The sequence below is a fragment of the Caretta caretta genome, chromosome 6, assembly GCF_965140235.1.
Source record: "Caretta caretta isolate rCarCar2 chromosome 6, rCarCar1.hap1, whole genome shotgun sequence".
Taxonomy (NCBI): Eukaryota; Metazoa; Chordata; order Testudines; family Cheloniidae; genus Caretta; species Caretta caretta.
The window spans coordinates 70,605,582-70,624,627 of record NC_134211.1 but is presented as its reverse complement, the minus strand read 5'-3'; positions in this window follow the sequence as shown (position 1 = coordinate 70,624,627).

Below are 19,046 nucleotides of genomic sequence, written 5' to 3'. Positions count from 1 at the left end.
TCTATAAAACTTATGTTCTTGTCTTGAGAACCTGTCTGTGACCTGCTAGCCACTCACGACAGCTGCTGTGACTGTGGAACTGGGTCTTGGTGTAATACAAAATTACATTTTGTCTTCTTAACTGCGGGTCTTAGTAGCCTCACAGGGTTCCAGTAGAGCTTCCCCAACTTCTGATCAGAGCATTTCCTAACTGAGGGCTTAGCCTGCAATGTTTTACTTGTGCAATGCTGGCAGGAAGAGGCCTTAAATCAGAGGTGGGCAAACTATGGCGCGCGGGCCACATCCGACCTGCGGGACCATCCTGCCTGGCCCCTGAGCTCCCGGCCAGGGAGGCTAGCCCCCGGCCCCTCCCCTGCTGTCTCCTCTCCCTTGCAGCTAAGGTGCTAGCACGGCTTGCACCTGCCCACCTCCCAGACTTTCCAATAAGCCTGTCCTGCCGCCAGCATGGTAAGGGGGTGGGGAGAGTTGGATAAGGGGCAGGAGGTCCCAGGGGGCAGTTGGATGGGGTGGGGGCGCTCAGGAGACAGGGAGTGGGGGGAGGTTGGATAGGGGGTGGGGAGCAGGGGGGTTGAATGGGGGTGGGGTCCTGGGGGGGCAGTTAGGGACGGGGGTCCCAGGAGGGGGCGGTCAGGGGACAAGGAGTGCGGGGGAGGGGTTGGATGGGTCGGGAGTTCTGAGGGGGGAAGTGGGAGGGGGCTAGGGACAGGCTGTTTGGGGAGGCACAGCTTTCCTTACCCGGCCCTCCATACCATTTTGCAACCCCAATGTGTTCCTCGGGCCAAAAGGTTTGCCCACCCCTGCCCTAAATGAACACTGTCAGAGCTGCATTTCAGTAGTAGAAAGAACTGTTGCTATTGGAAATATTATCTTTTTACTACTAGAGCTGCTGAATAACTAGTTTCATTAGTGCCAGATATTAGTGCTTGTTGATGGCTTATCAGTTCTCTCTTTGGTTGGTTCTGGATTGCTGTTTGACTTGAGAGAGCTGCTCTCTGTACCAGAAGGCTTTTGTGATGAAGACACATGAGGTATGTCTCTCACTTATTGAATGTGATGTCTTTGAAATTCTACATTAAACCTTCCTGATATGATTGACTGCTGGATTTTTGTTTCTTGGCTGGAAGCTTGTGTGCGTTTTATACATGATGAAAGTAGTTCTGATAAAAATTGGGGATGGGCCGTCTTCTGCCTTTGTCATTGCTTTGTAAAAGATCATAATCCAAATTAATTTTAATCCACCCCAGGGGATTTCAAATTGCTCAGTTTGGAGGCTGTCTTCCTCCTCATTCCTTTCAGATGTCCACAGCTCTCTCCCTCTGGAGTTTTAGAATTACAGGACAGTTCTTTTACATTCAAAGCTCTTGAACTGTTTTGTTTTACAATACCAAATACTTCAGAGCACAATACAAGCATTAATCATTCTATACTCCCTTCTAAAGAGAGAATATTCCTGTGTATTTGCAAAATGGGGAAACTGAGTTACAGATTAAGGATTCTCCGAGCAAGTCTTTGTCAAAGGTAGAATAGAAACATGGGAGTCTTTTGATCCCGTCTCTCCTCAAGCACTAGACTATTCTACTTAGTCAAAATTTAAATGGATAACTGTTTTGAAGCCTGCCTGTTCAAGGGGCTGTATGTTTGGGCAACAAGTTCTGTTTGTTACCTTGAGCCTTCACAGAAATGTCACCTAGCATTTTGATGGATTTCAAAGCACAATGATCACCCTCAGTGCAGTGTCCTGCTAATGCCAGCTAGAACTCTAGCAGTGTCCCATAACACTGGCCCTCTTCAACCACTGTGGAAATGTGTCCTCCGCACACGTCATAGCATCTACTAAAGGAGTTTCATAATCACACATTTGTGTGTTCATGGCTGTCTTAGAGTACAGGTGTCCTTAACAGCTGAGATGTTATCTCAATATGTTTGAAAATTGAAGAAATTTTAACCCTTCTCCCACATGGTTGTTCAACATTTGTTTTCTACATAGAATATGGTATCTGATGTGTCAAGGAGCAGCTCCAAGACCTTGTTCTCTGCTATTCTGGAGCAGAGTAGAGTATTCCTGTCTCCTGTCATTTCAGTGGAGATGACACATTTGGATTGGAGTAAGTTTGCTAAGATACTTATCTGTAATGGGGTCTCGTTGTTCACAAGGTATGTATGGACCAGCCACACCATTCTCTGGAATGAATTTTACATGGAGAGTTCTGTACCACCCTTTTCCTAGGCCTTGTCTACATGGGAAAGTTTTACTGTTTTGTACTGATTTGTACCATTTATACTGGCTTAACCCCTTGTGTTGACACTCTTATTCTGGTATATGAGGGGCCTTTTGCCAGTTTAGTTTGTTACTTGTGAAGGAGTTTAAGCTAAACTGAAAAAAGGCCACGCAAACTGGAATAAATGTGTCTACACGGGTTATACTAGCAAAACTACATGGATTTAGGTTCACACCTTAGTTTCTTCAGTACAACCTTTCTCATGCAGACCAGGCCTAAAACAGTTCTCACATGCCCCACCTTGCCTTGTCAATAGGTTGCATATATAAGGGTCTGGAGAAGTGAAGAAAGCCAGAGAACAGATGGAAGTGTGTAGTAAAGACTACAACATGGGGGCCCCACCCCACAACATGTAGAGAGACACTTCAGAAGTTCTCAATGTTGACCTAACTCTCTTCCCATTGAAGTTGCTGGGATTCTTACCAGTAACCAAAGTGAGTGGAGTTAAGCCAACACTGATCGCTTTATGTCCTTGCCATAGTGTTTAACTGCTGAGCTGGAAACTCAGTAAGGCAGACTTTAATTCCAGTCACTAGATGTCATTGTTCTCCATTAAATATACTGACTTTTGATGAAGCACAGCTGTGAGAGCTTTCTGTCTCTTTGCTATGGAATATTGAAGAATAGTAGTAAGAAGCAGAGGCTGCACAAGATTTCAGGTGACTTTTTTTATAGGAAAAGGAATTGTGCCTATAACAACAATACTTATTAAGGTGGAGGAAGTAGGAGAAAGGAGTTCAGATGGCCACACATTTTTGGATCTTGAGTTTCTGAAATTGGATTTGGTCTGGTGTTAGTAGTCAGAAGGATAAAGTTTGTTCTTCCAGTTTCTGTACTGTAGGTAGGCTTTAATATCCATGCTAGTTCCTGGATCCTATTGCTCTTAGTAAGGTGGGGAGAGAGAATCTTGGTGTGTGGCTCATAGTATTACCAGCCCATGAATTTCAGTCCTGGCACTGGTTGTACAGATCCATCCATCCATCCAATTGTTTTTTGCTTAATGCTATGGAATAACTTCCAAAGGGAATTTATGGGAATGCCATCTCTTGTTGGACAAAGTAATGTAAGGAGCAATCCTCTATTAGCTGGCATGAAGGTAGAGACTGGAATCTCTACCACATGACTAGTGGGATTGTTTAGTGATCTAAGCTTCAGGTTGAAACACCCAGATTCCTTGGAAATGCAGGCTCAAGTCTCAGCAGAATTGACTAAGCCCTTGTAAGGTAGATAAACAAACTATGCACCATGCAATTCAGTTGACTCATTTGCTTTGTGTGGACATCGAAAAGTACCATAGCATAATCAGAGATGCCCCCGCCAAAAGGATCCCCTTTTGCCCCTTCCTCTTAAGTGTGGAGGGGGCAATCATAAAGGGGAGGGCCGCTAGTTGATGGCTCTGTTTCTATAGAGCGTGAAACATCTTGGCATCTTCCAGCATGAAAAACTCTCTCTATAAAAGATCCCTCAGTCTTACTCTCAGAAAAGGCTTTGGGCCACATTCTTTGCTGGGGAAACATCACTGAAGTCAGTGGTATTGTATCGTGGATGAATTTGTCCTTTTTATTTTAAGGTGTGGAGGGGAGAGAGAAACTGGGTCAGTACAGGAAAGTCCTGTTAGGAGGGACTATTGAGATCTTAAGGATGGAATTTTTAATAGCTTAGAGCTTATTAGTGGAAACTGTCACTGGAGTTCAGTAAACTATTGCAAGTCACTTATGGGTTCAGCTCATGAACTATTTGCTGTCGACATCACTCCCTTAAATCCTGACTTCTGTTCCTGTTCTAGACCGTTCCTGGCTTCTTAGCAGCCCTCTTATGAAATTTATCTTTACACTTCCATTTCAATTCCAGATATGCAGGTACATGGACTAGAGGGTCTCGGTCTGCCCTTCCCTAGCACTGAGGCCCTCCTGTGAGTTCTGGGAGTGAGAGAGACAGTAAAGCTGGTCTGCACTCCGGACACAGGTTTTAAATCAGCCTATTTGAGAATTCGGGGGGAGGGGAAGCTAAGATGTTTGTTTAATTTGTATGTGGAAAATGGTTGGGCCAGGGATAGTTTTGGAGTGGGGAGGGGAATGAGAACTGGACATTTATTTTATTTGTCACGAGCAACAGAGAAGAAGGCCTGTCTGAATAAGGTTACAGTTGCCTGGAAACTAGTAAGTGGTAGGAGAGATCTAAGGTTACAGTTAGTGTATAACTGATCCTCCAGAGTCCATTCTTTATCAGATGGGGGCAGAGTGTTCACCAAAAGCTAGTTCCCAGGTAGAACGGGAGGAGACCAGCATTGGGCTCAAGCCTGCTACTGGAGCATTTAAGGTCTTTTTATAGTATTCTACAGCATGCAATGCGTGTGTGGTACCATCGGTGTAGAGATAGTAAAGCAATTATGTCTATGCTATATTGGAACTTGTGTAGGTAAATATAACTAAGATTACACACAAACTACATCAAAAACATTAAGCTTGCAAAGTCGAGCACTCAAAAGTTAAATAATGCTGGAATCAAGATTGCCCGGGCAACCTTAATTCAGTATCCTTGTTATGAATGCATTCTTTTTTATCTGTACTACTGTAGTGCATAATAATCCCAGTCATGGGCCATTAGCCCACAGTGCTAGGTGCAGTACAAACACAACAAAGACAGTCCCTGCCCTAAAGAGCAGAGTCCCTAGTGCTACAGCTGCTGTCTTTAATTACACAATCACATACTCTTTTCCAAAAGACCCTTGCATAGAATGGAGCTTAGCTTAGCTAGGGAGGAGGGACCAGTGGACCCAGGCCATAGGTGGATACTGGGAGCAACAGAAACCCCCCCAACCCCAGTTTCCTCCTCCTCCTCCTGGCACTGGCCAAGACAGCCATTCATCATGCCAGGAGGAGGTCAGTGAGACGGCCCTGTCACTTTGTGGGGCTGTGGATGTGTGTGCATGGAGCAGGAGGTGTGGGTGAGGTGCTGCCAGAACCTCAGAAGAGATTCTGGAAGAGGGGCTGCAACCTGATGCACCCTATGTAGTTATGCACCAGGGTCTCCCTCTCCCCGCAAAAGGGGCTGGTGTTGGGGGAGTTCAGGAACCATACCAGGTACATGCCTGTGCTCACTGCTCCATGAAGGAGCAGCCAGCTGATATCCCCAGTGGGCTGTGGGACCAGAGTGGAGTACGACTGGCCAATCGGGGTTCCTTACCCTCTGCACGTGGCAACAAGTCCTGTCACTTGGTGTCAGGGTGGGACATGAGGGCAAGGAAGTGAATAGTATGGAGCATGAGCGTGTACAGATGTTTCTTGGGTACTCTTCAGAGGTGGACCAGTTGGCTCAGATTGCACATCAGGGACAGCTGGGGAGGATCGCGGGACAGCAGCGAGATGGCAAGGGCAGGAGAGCCATGGTGAGAGGAAGGCAGAGAGCACCCTCCCACAGGATTCGCTCACAGAAAGCAAGAAAAGCAGGAGGCAAGGCTGCCCTTGCATCCTGGAGCATGTGACAGGAGTACATGAAGTGGACAGCCCCATGTGCAGTCTAAGCACCTGAGGGTCCTCCCAGTCCTAGTCCAGGAGATCTCTGATTCTGGTGGTACCATCCAGGACCAACATCAAGCGCACCAAAGTGGACTCCACCACCTGCACACTAAGGTGTGGATTGTGTAGCAGGGGCTCTGCAAGAAGGTTCTCCCCCTTGACGGCCTCTTTGGCCCTGGTTGGTGAAACTAGCTTCCAGGTCTTGAGGAGGTCCTGGCGGAAGATCTGCAGCTCGGAGAGGTCTTGGGGGAGACAACTTGGGTGGAGATAGGAGCTGCCAGCTGTATCAGTGCCCTTGGAGGCAGCAGAGGAAGGCATGTGCTGGCACATTCCATGCCAGACTACCTTCAAGGTAAAGGATTCTCTGCAAGCCCTGATTGGAAGGGGTGTACTGAAGGAGGCAGAGGACTGCAAGCAGAGAAAGGGTGGTTTTGTGGCTAAAGCAGTTGAATGCTGCCTTCTAGAACTGGATTCTGTCCCTGCCTCTGCTAGAGGATTCCTATGTGATGCTAAGTCACTTTTCACCGGTGCCCACTAATTATTTTGAATTTCTGGGTGCTCAACTTGAGACCCTGGGTTCTGATTTACAGAAGTGCTGAGCACTCACAGCTGCAACTCAGGTCATGGGGAGCTTTGCTGTGAACACACAAAGTGCCACATAATGCTAAGTGCTCTGAAAAATCAGACCCTGGGAATCTCAAATCGCGCACTCACAATTAGTGGACATTTTTGACTTATGTGTGTCTGCCTCATCGGTAAAGTGGGGATAATATCAACCCCTCAATGCACAGGGTTGTTGTGAAGATTGATTAATGTTTGTGAAGCCCTCGTACTCGATTGATGAGTGTCATAGAAAAGCCCATGAGGAAATTATTTTGTATCCGGAGCAGTGTTTGAATAGTGGGCAGTAAATAAGGCATGGGGCCACACATTGAACAATGAAGAGAAAACAAAATATTGAACAGCTGCTTCTTCAATGAAAATGCTGTCCGCTCTATGCACTGAATGAGGTTGGGGTCCTGCAGAAAAAGTATGTGATCATGTAATTAAAGATTGTATCAGAATGCACTCACATAAGGGGCCTAAATTTAAGGTTGTACAGGCAGACTTAATTTTGGCATTTCATTCTTTGCAACAGTTCATGCCCCGTGCCCCCTGGTGCCAGCAGCTTGACCCCAGAGAGGGCCATCTGTAGAGGTGGCAGTTGCTTCAGTCTCCCATGGTTTGTTCAATACTTGCAAAATCTACTGAGCAGCTACAAAGGCATCCGTTGTGATTTTTGTGATGAGGACATCTGTCTCAATGCAGACTGAAGTGTGACGGCATCAGTCACAGAGATCCCCTTGGGACTGTCACCTGAAGTGCTGAAGTTACCTCTGAGCCTGTTTTTCCTGCCAGCTTGGGACTCCAGAACCCTCCCTTGTTGAGCTAGACACGCTAGCCTGCTGCAACACAGACCCAGGTCTGGTCCACGCCCCCCAAAGTTGCAGATTTAACTGAAAACAGCTTAGTAGGTTTCCTGCCTCCAGCACCCAGACACCCAGCTCCCAATGGGATCCAAACCCCAAATAAATCTGTTTTACTTTTTATAAAGCTTATAGAGGGTAAACTCATAAATTGTCTGCCCTCTATAACACTGATAGAGAGAGATGCACAACTGTTTGCTCCCCCAGGTATTAATTATTTACTCTTGGTTCATTAATAAACGTGATTTTATTAAGTATAAAAAGTAGGTTTTAAATGGTTTCAAATAATAACGGACAGGGCAAAGTAAGTCACCAAGCAAAATAAAGCAAAAACACGCAAGACTAAGCCTAATACATTAAGAAACTGGTTACAGATAATATCTCATCCTCAGAGATGTTCTAATAAGCTTCTTTCACAGACTAGACTCCTTCCTAGTCTGGGCCCAATCCTTTCCCTTGGTACCGTGCTTGTTAGTTCCAGCAGACATCTTAGGTGAAAAACGGGCTTTCTCATGACTGGCCACCTCTTTTGTTCTACTCCACCCTCTTTTATAGCTTTGGCACAGGGCGGAAATCTTTTGTCTTTCCATCCCTCCTTCTAAATGGAAAAGTACCAGATTTAAGATGGATTTCATTATCAGGTGACATGGTCATGTGTCACTGTAAGACCTCATTCTTCATTACCCACGGGCTGGCCCACAGGTACACAGGAAGGCTTGCAGGTAAATAAATCATCCACAACCAGTTGTTCTAGTCAATGGGAGCCATCAGGATTCTAAACCACCATCAATGGCCCACACTTTGTGTAATTACGGTAGGCCCTCAGAGTTATACTTCATATTTCTAGTTTCAGATACAAGAATGATGCATGCATACAAATTGGATGAACACACTCAGTAGATTATAAGCTTTGTAATGATACCTTACAAGAGACATTTTGCATAAGGCATATTTCAGTTATATCATGTTCACACTCATTAGCATATTTCCATAAAACACATGGAGTGCAACGTTACATGAAGCACCAACTCATTTCATGTATGCAGGTGATGATAACTTATATGAAAAGCTCCATATCCTTTTAACAAGTCCTGAGCCAACTGGTCTTGCTGTCTAAACTTGGACATTCTCCATTCCATAGAATAAAGTCCAATTGCCATTTACCTAGGATGGTATACTTTACGCAGAATACAGGGGGGCCAGCCTGCACTGAAGAGAGCGATGGTTAAACAAACCGTGCTGTTGTCCGGTTTGTTTCATCATTCAATAGGTTTATCCCTTTCCCCACAGGTATACACTAAAATGATTTCTCATTACACATATTGAATCTATTTCCTTAAGTTAGGTATCCTCACACTTTCTTGTCAACTGTCTAAATGGGCCATCTTGATTATCACTACAAAAGTTTTTTTTCTCCTGCTGATAATAGCTCATTTTTACTAATTAGCCTCTCACAGTTTGTATGGAAACTTCCAACTTATGTGTGTGTGTGTCTATATCTATCTATCTATATTTTCTTACTATATGTTCCATTCTGTGCATTCGAGGAAGTGGGCTGTAGCCCACGAAAGCTTATGCTCTCATAAATTTGTTAGTCTCTAAGGTGCCACAAGTATTCCTGTTCTTTCTATAAATAGCCAATCTCTAGGGAACAGCTGCACAAGAAATTTGCTTAGGACTCCTGATTACTGTGGTGCTGACATAACGTGCCACACAGTGATTTTTAGTGAGCAGGTCTGGCTTCCTTTCAGCTCATTTACAGGCAGGGTGTTTCAGGGACAGGCAGAGATGGTACACAGGTAGACTAATGAATGGGGAGGAAGCAGGAATGCTAAGGGCAGGGAGATGCATGAAGACTGTTGCCTGTTAGTTTATTAGGGCTTCTGTTTGCAGACATTGCTGGTAGTGGTGTCAGCAGCTGCTCCAGATGCCATAACCAGCTGTTGCTTCCCTGTATACAAGACGATTCTTCCCGTAAGAGCCAGAGTTAATGGAAAAGTCCCGTGAAGATTTTATTAGATCAAGAGGCAGAATCTTCAAGCTTGCTCTCTGGCTTATTAGCTGAGTCCAGCAAAAGGGCCTGTTGTTGATCGTGTATGAAGTGTAGTTGTTTTGGTCCCAGGATATTAGAGAGACAGGGTGGGTGAGGTAATATCTTCTATTGATCAGTTAATCTCCCAATTGTTATCAAGTCAACATTAATGTGCATTACTGGGTTGCTGGTAGAATAATCCTCAAAGTATATCTAAGCCATATGATGCCATCCATGATAATAGAGCCCTTAAATAACTTGCATCAGGACATACGTTATCTGAGAGAGAATTTGGCTGAGAACTCAGCTCACTACAGTAGCGGGCAGAGGAGGAAGGCAGTGAAAGTTACAGCTTTCTCTCCAAGGTGCCTCAATTCTTTGTCCGCTCAATACTTGCCTGTGTGATGCAGTGTAATTCTCTGAGCAACACCCAAGTTTGTTTGTGTTCTCAGCAGCCTTGAGGGGAGAACGGTCTGCAGTTTGTTTCAAACGCCTGCCTGCCCAGCTAATGGAATAACTACATTTATAGTGTGTTGGTTCTGTTATGGGTAATTTGCCTCTAAAAGGATGCCTGAGGTAAATCTTTGTAGATGATGCAAAGAATTATAATTACAGCATTTAATGCCATTTGCTAGGCAAAAAAATCATTCAGCATAGAAACATGCAGAGAAAATGAAACATACAGAAACCACATTCCAATAGGATAATTAAATCTAACTCATTTTCAGGGGAAACAGTGAGGGAAATAAATATCTTAAGATAATATAGATATATAAAAGTCTCAGGGGTTGATGTCTCTTGGTTTACAGGCCTGCTCAGTGAACAAGCGGATAAGTTGAGTCATAGCAAATTGTTCAGGGAATGCAGACTTTTTCATTCATATATTGGCCACAATAAAACTGGAAGCTGCTCAGATTTGTTTGAAATTATTTGCCAAATAACTTCTGTATCTGGGTCTTTGGGGTGTTCATGAGCAGTCTGTTCCAATTCTTTATTTGAAAGTTGGGTTGGATTGATTAGATTTGATTGGACACACGCATCACATGATATTTCTGTTCCCAGATCTATTTCCATAGGGCCAATTCTTGTGTTTGCAAGTTCAACATTGCTTTGAAAGGGATTTTTTAGTGTTTAAAACTCATTGTGTATGTTTCTGCCCGGTAACCTCATTTGCTAGATGATTTGCAGAAAGGGGACACATACTGATCCTGAAAGTGCTGAAACAAATTCAGTTTTTAATTCTCCCTTCTGTAGTGCTGAGGCCTGATCTCAACCCTGCCTTCTGAGAAATTGGAGAGGGCTGTCTGCACCTCTGTCCTGCCCTTCTCTTTGGTTTGGTTTAAAAATAACCTTGCCTTTTTGGTGTATGGGTTTACATGACCAGCAGCAACTAACTTTGACATGGGCATTGAGCGCTGTTAGTAGACACTCTGTGGCGCAAGATTCAGGAGACTGAGTACACACTGAAACATACTGTAGTGTTGGAGGTTAAGAATGCCAACGGCAAACCGGAGTAGTACAGAAAGGGGAGGGGGTAGATTTTTAGATCTAGGGTGGAGTTTGGGCAGTGGCTGAGCTTGCTCGCTGGCCATTGGTTTAGTAAGTAGTGTGGAGAAGTGAGAGTGTGGTGCTTGCAGGCAGTCAGGAGAACACTGATTGCTCTTTACATCCATGCTGAGGGGTACCTGGCAGTTGAGGAGGCTGGGAACTTCATGTAGTTGAGTGCTCCGTTAGCATGTTTGCTGCTGCAGCCCATTGCAGCATCTGATTAAGTGCAGTTGCTCACACGCCGTTTGCTGTGACACCTGAGCAAAGGTAATGGTTTAGATTATCCACCTGTGTGGAGTCACCTGGCCCTGTGTTTAGTTATGCTCTGAAGAAGAAAACCATTCTGAAAGATGAAGCTGCCAGTCTGGCCCACTGCTTGTTGCTTCTCAAGGCCGGATGATGGGGTGAGGGTGGGGAGAAGCAGTTCTGCAAGATACTGTATTTAGTACTGTAACTTTCTCCTCCCCTCAGCAGATTCATACTAAACAAACCCAGAGCTAGCTAGCTGAACGCTCTCTATAAAGCCTGGCAAGTCTGTATACACAAGGGCCTGGCGATTCAGACTCAAAGCCCATTCACAAGGACTGACTTAATACAAGGTAGGGCATCAGTAATGACCCTACTCTCAAACCCTTCCTCTGCCTGCCAGATGTTTTGCATCCCCATTCACTCTCTGTTTCTGGGACAGAGCAGCAGGCCAACCAGCCGATGACTCTCACCTCTGGTTTTCTCCTTCAGTCCTTCTCCGCTTGCTGCTCTGGTAAAGAACACCAGCCATATCGAGTTCCCATCTGGCATGAATATTTAACATGGGAAGGGTTGGTGGGGGTGTAGAGTGAAACTCCCTGAATCTGAACTTGGAAGACAGAGAAGAAAAGAGAGAGATTATGTGGAGTGGGGTAACAGCAGAGGTCTGTTAGTTACCCGGCTGCCTGGCCTGGGAGGGATGTGTTGTTTAGCATTAACGGGGGGGGGAGAATTAAAATTCTGTGCTGATGTAATGGGACGTGTCTCTCAGCCTGCAAGTGCCCTTTATTTATTTCATCATAATTAATGTGATCGGTTTGAAATGCCCACTCCTGCCCCAGTTTCCCCTTCCCTGACTTATGCTCACTCTCTGAGGGTGTGGTTCCCATCTCAATTTTCCTCTGCAGGTCACTGACAGGACAGTTTCCTGCACCCACAGGAGCGTGGGGAAGAGAAGCAGTTGGAAATGCATGTTGGGGAGAGATGCTGTCAGTTTCTGCAACTCTCATTAGTTGTAGAAGAGCCTGACTCCCAAGCCCCAGTCTGATGAGGAGAGATGACAGGGAGGGAGCAGAGCACACTCTGGCCAGCACGAGGTGTCAGTGGAAAAGTATCAGTGTACCACCTTTTGGCTCCTCCTTCCTTTCTATCCTATTTGCCCGGTGCGGTAGTTTAGCCACTTTTGAGAAGTGAAGCAGCTTTGAGGCTGTACTAGCTAGACTAGGATTAAACTATATGAAGACAGAATTGGCAGCAGCTTGTTGGTCAACTTGAGAACATGGATGTATGTGTGTTTTTTCTTCTATCTTATCACAGCAGGAAATGTCTGAAGGGGACTCAGCCAATCACTGCTACTCCTTCTTTCTGACTAATACAGTAGACCCCTGGGAATGGAGGTTGTTCATATCTGTGAAATGACTGTAACTCCGAACAACACGTTATGGTTCTTTCAAAAGTTTAAACTGAACATTGACTTAATACAGCTTTGAAACTTTACTATGCAGAAGAAAAATGCTGCTTTTAGCCATCTAAATTTAAATGAAACAAGCACAAAAACAATTTCCTTACCTTGTCAAATCTTTTTTTAAACTTTCCCTTTGTTTTTATTTGTTAGTGTTTTGCATTTAATACAGTAGGGGTACTGTTTTTTGTTTTGTTTTTTGGTCTCTGCTGCTGCCTGGTTGCGTACTTCCTTTTCCAAATGGGGTGTGTGTGGTTGACCGGTCAGTTCGTAACGCTGGTGTTCGTAAATCTGAGGCTCTGCTGTACCATGAATGAGTACATAGGCTTACGGGCCAAAGGCTGACAGAGAGAGTAATACTTGCACTGAAACCGCACAATCCAATCTCGTACAGAAGCGACTGAGTTCTCCTTTGTCGGCTCAAGATGACAGAGCTATCCTGGGGTCACAAAGCACCCTGAGTATCAAAAAAGCAACCTGGCAAATTCTGTCTTGGTCTCAGCTCCACTTCTCCTCCTCCTCCTCCTCCTCATCTAAAAGCAATGTAGGGTTTGTAATTGGGTAGATTTCCTAAGATGGCCCCTAGTTTTTGGTAGCAGCCCCGGTCACCTGCCCGCTAAGGCTTGCTCCCTTTTTCCCCTCTACAGTTAGAAATGTGGTGAGTCCGGTAGGTTGTAGGTTTGCTACAGACTGGACTCTGGCAACCTGAGAGACAGGTTGGCTTCAGCTCCTTGTCCTGAGCCGCTCGGCTTGGAATGTTTCCAAGGCTTTAGTAGCCATTGCTGCAATCCAAGCTGCAACACAGGAGAATGAAAGCTGTTCCACCCTCTGTTAAAGAAAAAGGGTATAATGGGAGCCTTATCTTCCAGCAATACTCTCTGAAAAACAGCTTGCAGTCCCACTCCTCCTGTACCGTTCAGTCCGTTTACTTCCCTGTCATGTCAGGTAAAGATTCAAGGTCTCAGTGCTTAGCCAAACTGAGTCCAGATCGTGGATTTCTGGAAGATTTAATTTCACTGTTGGTTATGATTCAGATAACAGTGTCTCCGTTAGCATCTGAGCTCAGGCTCTACGGTGTCTATCCGTTAAGCTAGGTGCTCTAATAAGGACTTTTATCATCCAAGAGCAGCCACTTGGATCCCAGCCCAACTTGAGTGGGCATTGGCAGTGTTTGCTTATTTATAGGAATTTCCACTTCCTCCTTTCCTTTGGGCCATTCTCAGGCTTATGCCAAAATTCACTGTTCTTCCATACACCAGGTATGGGGCATTCCCAGGCTATGTCTAAACTAGTGAAGGTTACACAAATTTCTGCCTTTTCTACTGCCTGAGTGTTCGCACCATAGGGAGCCCTAGTGTAGAAAGCTTCTGGGGATTTCATCGCTGTGTTAAATTTGCTGCAAATTTGATTGATATGATGATTTTTAAAAGGAAAAAAGAAAATTCTGACTACTGGAGCCTTGTCTGCTAGCAGCACTAATGCACAGTTTCTGCAGTGGAAGTGCGCTCTAGAGGCTAGAGCACTTGACTACGACTCAGGCAACCTGGGTTCTATTTCCAACTTGGCCATTGCCTGCTGGGTGAGCTTGGGCACGTGCCTTAGTCTCAGCTACGTGCCTTAGTTTCCCCATCTACAAAATGGGGATAGTGATACTCCTTTCGTAAAGCGCTTTGAGAAATCTAGTGATGAAAACTGTTTTAAGAGCTAGACATTATTATTAGCCGGGGGTGGGGGGATTTATTTTTGTAAAGTGTGTTAACATTGACAAGGCTCAGGAGGCAATAGGAGAGGACACAAGTTGATTATCCTAAAAATTCCCATTGGTGCAGACAAAGCCAAAGAGGCTGAAATCACCACCAGTCTTTCCTCACCTCTGGAGCGAGCACCTTCAGCTAGCTGGCAAATGGTGAGTTTCTTTTTTGTTCTTAGTTTTGGTTTTTCAGGGAACAACTGAAAACAGTGTAGTTGGGTTTTGAGAACTAAAACATATTTCAGGTTTTAGTTTTTAATCAGAAGCCAGAAAACCATGATTGACATAAATTTTCCATGTTTTAAAAAATGTTGAATAAAGGCCACTTTTCATCCAGTACCCCTTCCCCCAAACTTTCTAATGAAAAATTTCTGCTAGCACTATTCCTAGTCACTCCGGAGAGGCATATTTTTTCATCTGTGCCTCATTTTGAAAGACCTCAAAATGGATGCAGAAGTGCTGACTTTAGGGAGCTCAGACCTACTTAGCCCCATTCTCTCCCAACAGGAGTCAGTCTAGGAAATGTTTCAGAGTAACAGCCGTGTTAGTCTGTATTCGCAAAAAGAAAAGGAGGACTTGTGGCACCTTAGAGACTAACCATAAATTTATTTGAGCATAAGCTTTCGTGAGCTACAGCTCACTTCATCGGATGCAAGGAATGTCTAGGAAATAGTGTTGTAGGCCGTGGGAAGCGAATAGGTGTTAGAGCGTCAGGTGCTCCCTGCAAGGGTCACTGTGGAGAATGGAATAGGTGAGATCACAGTCTGGGGGGAATTGACTGCAACTCCAGACCCAGCCTCTCCCAGGGAGAGTTCTTGTCAAGAACAGTACATGAGTGCTGGCTGTTGGGAGCTCACAGAACAAGCAAACCTTTCTTCCATGCCATAAGTTTTCCTCGGTGTCTGTTGCCAGGACTGTTCCCACAAGCCTTTACCCCAATTACCAGAGGAGTCCTAATCAATGGGTAATCTGCCAGATGCAGGTTTGTTACCAACAGATGGCAGAAAGCATTTGAGGTAATGAGTGAAAGGATAACATTTGCTGATCTGCATAATAATCAGCTTGTGAACAGGTTTCATGTTATTTCCACTGACTCAGGGATTACATTGTGAGAGAATCAGACACCTTCCCTTCAATTAAAGAAACAGAACCAAGTTCCTCAATTAGTATGTGGCCTCTCCCAGAATTACTGAAGTAGGAGACAGTTCCCCTTTCATACAAATGTTCCAAACTCAAAAGTTTTTGCAATCACAACTTATGAGTACCAGAAAGGAGTAGCCAACCTTCTTACGATCAAGGCATTATCCATGAACGGGATCAGAGACATTTGCCATTCTACGCTTTCTCATCCTGGCAACCTCTTCTTCCTCTGAGCAGTTAGTGGCACTGGCATGTGATTGCCACACTCCATTCTCAGTCTGAAAATTCCTCTCTTACTTTTATGCTTGTCAGGGTCTGATGAAAGTGTCTTATTTCGGCGCCAAGAAGACCACCTTCTCTCTTCGTGTGACTGTCTCTAGAGCATCTCTCGAGTCTTTGCAGACAGAATGTTACTCTACTGCATTGACAGCTACATTTAATAACTCATTGTTTTCCCATGCAGCATAAGAATTGTAACGTTGATTCTCACTTGCCTGGCCATTCCTGAACTTAGATGTACACTTACTCAGCTGTTACCAGTAGCAATTCAGCCTTTGGTGCACCTGCAACACAGGCCACTGCAGAAAAATCACCACAGTTCTCTGCCATTCACAGTGAATTTCCACGTAGGCCTTGTGGAGCATGGATCCATTTCAGGAGCAGCCCTAATGTCCCTGTGTAGTGCACAGCCACTTGAGGACTCCAAAACTGCAGCACTGAAGTGTGGCTCTTCTGATTTCTTTGAACTGCCCTGCAGACGCAGAGGACGGGTTTTCACCAAACTCTTTATCTTGCATCCACACACGCTTCCTTGATGACCCTGATGATCCTTTGCTAAAAGAACTGCTGACTCTTGCTTTGAAGGTGGAGCCCAATTCCACTACATGGCTAACAGAAGATATGCCCAGCCAAAAGGATTTGTGAACCCTCCTTCCCATCCCACACACTGATTAAGAATGAGACATCACCACTGATGCTGTACACAGAAAGGAAGGGAAATTTCTTTCCGACCTTTCTAGCGATCAGCTTATGCCCTGAAGTATAAGACTTTATTACCCTAACCTATGTAGCTACAGATGTGGTGTTTACAAAATTATCCCTTTTTAAATTTAGTCCCAGTATTTGACTGTGAGAGACAAGAGGAGCTGCCTGAAATGTTTTATGAATACTCTGTTCCATCTGCTTGCTTACTTGTTATTGTAGCTTTTGCTATATGAGTGCGAGAGGTTGAGTCATGAAGGGGGTTACTGTACTTACATGTGACCTCCCCTTTCACTGCACCAGGAGGTCAAAGACAATGTCACGGTCCAGGACAACCTCCATCTTTGACCTCACTAGTTTCTCTGAATGCGCCCCGAGTCCTCAGGATGGACTCCTACAATTCTCACACTCTCTTTCGATTGGGTGCCTGCAGTACCAACCATGATTGCTCAGCAGGCCTGACTCAGTAGCCATTGATAGACCTAGCCTCCATGAACTTTATTACATTTTTTTTTAACCCTGTTAGTTTTGGCCTTCACAACATCCCTTAGCAATGAGTTCCACAGGTTGTCTGTGTGTTGTGTGAAGAAGTACTTCCTTTTGTTTGTTTTTAAACCTGCTGCCTATTAATTTCATTGGGTGACCCCTGCTTCTTGTGTTACGTGAAGGGGTAAATAACACTTCCTTATTCCTTTCTCCGCACCATTCATGATTTTATAGACATCTATCATATCCCCCCCTTAGTCATCAGTATTTTTAATCTCTCCTCATACAGAAGCTATTCCATACCTGTAATCATTTTTGTTGCCCTTCTCTGTACCTTTTCCATTTCTAATATATCTTTTAGAGATGGGTCAACCAGAACTGCATGCAGTATTCAAGGTGTGGGTGTACCATAGATTTATATAATGGCATTATATTTACTGTCTTATCTAGCTCCTTCCTAATCGTTCCTAACATTCTGTTAGCTTTTTTGACTGCTGAGTACATTGAGCAGATGTTTTCAGAGAACTACCCATACTGGTCACATTCTGCTTAGCTGATGGAGCCCGTGTCCTCTCTGGCTGCCAACCATGAGGAGACAAGAGGCATCAGCAGCCAAGGTTAGTTCCTCGCAAGGTGGACTAAGTGCAGAGCTGTTTCTTCCGCAGAACTCCCAGGAACTAGGTATTATCAGAGAATGTCTGAGAGTGTGCTGTTCATTGGGATACAGTGTTTTGACAATGTAACACATCAGCTATAGTGCTTCACAAGAGATATTGCCACCTATGCAGAAGCAGCTCAAGTCAAGGAGTAGTTTTGGTTTAGTTAGGGGATAAATAGAAGTGCCCATGCATCACTTAAATGAAAGCAAGAAGGCTTTAAAGTAGTTGAGACTCTCGTTCCTCCTGAAACTGGGAAGTTTTCTAGAGGCCGCTGTAAACTGTATGGGCAGACTCTAAGTGGCAGGCTTGGTCAGGGACAGACTAAACGTACTGCTCTTTAAAAGGTAAGACAGATGCCCAAATAAAAGAGTTTTCATTCCTTCAGGCATTGTGCTGTCAGTGAAGTCTCGTCCAGAACTTTGCCTAGTGGTGGAGTGAAGCTAAATTTAGAAGCCTGTGAGCCGCCATTAATAGCTACTTAAAAGTTATTTTCTCTGTGCTCATGTACTAGCGTTGACTCTTGGCTTTACTCCAGGTGGTATTACCATCCATCTAGTGATGCACAACACTCTTTCCATGCCCCATGCATTCTGCTTCAGACAGCAGAGGTAGGCAGGGGTTTATGTTCAAAAGCAGTTGTTGCCTCTAACTCCAGTATACTTAAACATTTCCACTGGTCTCTCATAAATGATCTTAATAAATCCTAACAAGAAAAATAGCATTAAGGAGTAGGTCGCTTATTTTTCTAGATCCATGTCTCCTTCCATCCTTTATTTTCAATCTGATACTGACAGGTGCTGAACACTTGCGTCTCCTATTGAAATTATTAGGAGTTGCTGATACTCAGCACCTCCCAGGATCATGTTCTTAATCTTTTCTTCTTTTTCCTCATAGACTTTAAGGTCAGAAGGGACCATCATGATCATCAATCAGATCTGCACATTACAGGCCACCCACCCACTCCTGTAATAGACCTCCTAACCTCTGGCTGAGCTATTGAAACCTTTATCTCATGATTTAAAGACTTCAAGTTGCAGAGAATCCACTATTTACACTAGTTTAAACTTGCAAGCGACCTGTACCCCACGCTACAGAGGATGGTGAAAACCCCCCAGGGTCTCTGCCAATCTGCCATATTTGGGATTGGGAAGGAAATGTTTCACCGAGTCAATCAGTTGGACCCTGAGTATGTCAGCAAGACCCACCAGCCAGACACCTGGGAAAGAATTCTCTGTAGTAACTCGCAGCCCTCCCCACTTAGTGTCCCGTCACCGACTGGTGGAGATATTTGTTGCTATCAGTCGCAGATTGGCTACGTGCCATTGTAGGCAGTTTCATCATGCCATCCCCTCTGTAAACTTATCAAGCTCAGTCTTGAAGCCAGTTAGGTTTTTTGCCCCCACTACTCCCCTGGGAAGGCTGTTCCAGAACTTCACTCCGCTGCTGGTTAGAAACCATCTAATTTCAAGCCTCAACTTG